The sequence below is a fragment of the Cynoglossus semilaevis genome, chromosome 8, assembly GCF_000523025.1.
Source record: "Cynoglossus semilaevis isolate Cse_v1.0 chromosome 8, Cse_v1.0, whole genome shotgun sequence".
In the NCBI taxonomy this organism is placed as follows: domain Eukaryota; kingdom Metazoa; phylum Chordata; class Actinopteri; order Pleuronectiformes; family Cynoglossidae; genus Cynoglossus; species Cynoglossus semilaevis.
Window position 1 is genome coordinate 25787580 of NC_024314.1, and position 4210 is coordinate 25791789.

At 40.8% G+C, this 4210-nt stretch overlaps 1 long non-coding RNA gene across 1 annotated transcript; it reads right to left on the bottom strand.

Moving 5' to 3' along the window:
• Window positions 1–709: 709 nt before the first annotated feature.
• LOC107988847 (uncharacterized) lies at window positions 710–2261 on the bottom strand. Its single transcript, XR_001760345.2, has 3 exons — window positions 2196–2261; window positions 957–1065; window positions 710–800 (listed from the first exon to the last, which is right to left on the bottom strand). It is a non-coding gene; the product is annotated as an uncharacterized LOC107988847 (long non-coding RNA).
• Between the last annotated feature and the right edge of the window lie 1949 nt (window positions 2262–4210).

The window sequence follows — 4210 nt, forward strand, 5'->3', positions numbered from 1 at the left end:
CTGTAATGGATGTTTAATGTAGTTATTGTATTTTATTGTAATGTATTTCACCAATTTTTACTGTTTGAAACATGTTTGACTTTGTAATAAAACAACAAGAGCAAGTAAAAACGTTCCAAGACAGAAATTATATTTACAAAGATGTCCGACTGTAGGAAATATTTTTGTGACACGTCTGTTCAGAGTCTCTCCTTTTTTTATATATATAAGTAATTTTGTGTTTATTTCTATTGTGTTATTTGCACCTGAACGGTGAACTCTTAAAATCAGATAAATCAGAAACTTTTTTTTAACCAAAATTAAATAGAAATCAATAAAAAAAATGTTTTTGTTTGTTTTGGTTTTTTTTAATTGTCAAAAATTGAACTGAAAGAACATTTTTAAAGGAACTTGATTCCAGTTCCTTGTCCAGGCAAAGAACCAGGTGGTGACCTGGTGTCAAGGACGGCGCCTGGAATTCCAAAAAGAAAGGAAATCTCTGGTGGAAACTCTGCTTGTTGGAGTGTTTAGACTTCAATGGAGGAGAAATAATTTATAAATAACATTTTGTAACTTCACAAATTAAGAGTTGTTTCAATTGTCTTGGAACTTTTTGACTCCAACAACAACATGGCATATTTATCTTATTTCTTTAAAAATATATATTTTTTAAATTTGAACTTCTACATGAATGATTATGTGACAGAAGGGTGTGAGGTGTGACGTACGTGTGTGTGTGAAAGGACGTGCTTGACCCACAGCAGAGCTCTGACCCGGAGGTGAGATCTTCTCTGGTGCTTTGTCTCCCCCTGCAGTCGCCTCTGAATAAAGACAGATGGTGGGAGCCATTAAACGTAAAAAGTAAGAACCGTCAGGTATCGCCAAGACTTTCATGTTGATAAAAACCGCGTTGTAAGGGGTGGGTTTTAAAAATATATATAAAAAATAAAATAATCCCACAGTCAACCTCTACATACCAGGTCTCCTCGTTTCTTTTTTTTATTTTCAGGCTTTGATGTTGTTTTTCGAACCTCCTCTGGCGACACAGCGCTCCTCCATCTCCCCCCTCGTCCTCCTCTTCGACATCTGTAACATGTTTACAAGTCAAAATCTGTATTTCTACACCAAAAGCATAAATCCTGTTTGCTTAAAAGGAATACGCTGTCGAGACATTTATGTACCTCGTGGCACTGTTAAAAAATATGGGCCTCTCTCTTCATCTGCTCTCAAAAAGGTTCAAGATGCTCCGGCGACATGAAGTGCTTCAGAGCGGGACTGCTCGTCCGCAACATGGGAGTCATTTCTCCCTGTCATCTTCTCGTGTCTTGTGGGGGCTCTGAACACTGTCAATTACGCCTGATTACAAAGCAGTGTCTTTAAGTTGTGTCATAAATACCCCTCCACTTGCCTGCTAACCCCTGGGGTGGTTATGTTTTTGTATGTGTGACACTGTATGTCGGGGGGGAGGGGTGGGGGTGAGAGGGGGCATCTTCATCCCACCGACCACACTTACATTTCTGGAACATTCCGGCGTGCCACTCGGCCCACTACACACACAGGCCCCATGTGTTTGTGTTGCACCATTGGAGCCCAAACAATGTCTCTGACATCGCGGCGAGACCATGAAAAGCCCATTAAGTTGCGTGTAGCTAGGCCGCCGAGTTGCCTGGAAGACACTTGTCTTGCCCGCGAAAATGAAAAACGCTCGACAGTCTCGAGAGATCACAGACACACACACTCGCGTCACGTGACCAACGTCTTCCTTCGTCTCATTAAAGTTAAAATGTCCTACTCCGGGGGGGATTAGGGTTGATCTTAATCTATACATCTGTTCCTGTCAACAATGGCTATAAAAAGACTGAATCTGACAGCGCCCCCTCCCCACAACGACCCCCAACCGCACTCTCAATCTGAGTTATTGTCACTTTAAACGAAAAAAAAAATCATAGTCGTATATTTTAAGTGACAACATTTGTTTCAAAGACGTGATGTTATTTGCTCGGATGGATTTAATGATTAATTTTTCCATTACTTATCGTTTTATTTGATTCGTAGCTAGTCTTTCAGTAAAGATCGACAGTTTCCCTCAAACTGAAACACGGATATGGGACTTTCTGTTTCATCGAGTTTGTATTCCGTTAAGTAATTGAAACAACGTGAATTTTCATTTATAACTATGTAACTATTAGTACAGTACTTTTATTTTAAAGACTTACATTGATTCTGTTCTTCCTCACGATAACATCTGTGTTGCCGACAGCTAGTTTTGTTTTTAATTAAAAACGTAGCTCAATGGCGACCCCCAAAGACAGGTTTGGGTAACTGTCCAACTGTCAGGTCAACACGGGCTAAATAATGTTTATATAAATAATGTATATCTTATGAAAAAGGAAGCCATTGTGAATAGTCAACTTTTTTTAAATCATGAACTGTTTATTTATTTAAATTTATTCATTTTATTGCATTTATTTATTTATTATTTGACGGTGGTTTGGTGGCAGTTTAGTAGTTTGTAATTGAAGTGAGTAAATACACCAGTCAGATCCTCTCAGTGGAAGATTATCAGTGAGTAAAAAGAGACCTTTGTTACTAGATATCCAACATAGTACTGTAGTACTGTACCAGCGGCCTATGAGAACTGTGTTATGGCAGAAAGTATTGTACTCACCTAATTTGTTGTGGTTCTGCTTCAGTAATCCATTATAGCGTGTTGTGTCCTGGAGCATGTTATGACCACAGCAGTCAGTTACACTGTGGGTCACTACATATGTACTGTATCCACTGTTAGCATGTGTTAAGGCTGACGTATTTGTACTATCCAAAGCTAATACCTGGTAGAATAATCCAGTTGTCCTGTTCTAGATCAGCGATCCCCAACCTTTTTGGTTTGTTTTTGTTAGCTGCAACCAACCAGTTTGCACAGCGTTAGCGACTGCGTTGTTTATCCAAGGGCAGTTAAATTTCAAAATAAAACACTTTTTAGGCGTCAATCTGTTAGTATTGATGTCTGAGAACCATTTTTTTTAAAAAACATAACAAATGGAAATAGAAATGATCAGATGCCCTTTAAATTATGCTAATTATGAATTATTTCACTGTGGCCTGGTACTAAAATGACCCTGGGACCAATACTGGCCCACCAACCAGGGGTTGGGTACCCATGTTCTAGATTATTGTTGTATTATTTATACAGAAATGTGTACTGTGATGCCTTTGATGACTCTTTTCAAACCATCTCATTTATGTATTATGTATTTACAAACGAAGCTCCTTTGCGTTGACCGTCATCACTGAAGCCACGTCCTGTTCAAGCAGTGAGACCGACCCCCGTGCTGTCCCCCACTTCCAGTGTCTCCCTCTTCAACTCGAAAAAGTTATGAAAAGAAGCAGACAGCAGGGTGTGAGTGCCAGGACAGTGAGTGCACACTGCCTAAGTGCTATCTTGGCTTTGGAAATTGTGGTTTTCCAGGGATTATTTGGACAGAGAGACAGAGAGAGAGGGTGAGAGAAGGGGAGACGGGGGAGGCATGTGAAACACAGGGAGAACACACATATATTCACGAGGGGGCTCTTCCCCTGACGCCTCACAGCCAGAGACATTATCTGAGAATTGCTGCATGTTGAGGTTTCAACAGCCGGGGCCGGGGCAATTTAGTGGCTTTTCCTTCTATACGGCAACGTTGACATCCGCCTGCAGCTACGGTTACACACACTGTAGTCTGAGCACTGGGCACATGCATCGGGGCCAAGCTCATAATAGCCCAGGAATGAGAGGTATTTTATTCTTTTTCTGCTCCAAATCGCTGCTATCTCTCAAACGCGGCGCTGGCAGCTGCTGGGAATTTAAATTAAAGGTTCAAGTCCACAACGCCGCCCTCAATAATCTTCTGGGAGAGGGTCTCACTTTTGTTCACATGATTGATATCTCATTTTGGAACAAACAGCATTAATATTATCTCCTCGTGGTTATTTGTTTGGCTGGAGTCGACCTCAGAGTGTCTCCGTTTCCAGTCTCCCAAATGTCAACAACAAGCCCGGGGAAGAATGCACTTTGTCCTGGGTCCACTGTGAGAAGTAGACTCATAAAAACGCCCCCATGCTTTGAAGGTCACTTAGATGTGAACAGGACGGTCTCCTCCTATTGTGCGCCTCCTTAAAAAAATACAAAATAAATAAAACACACAAGACACTTCAAAGATGTTCACTGCAAACAGTGGGCTGTTTGTTGTGA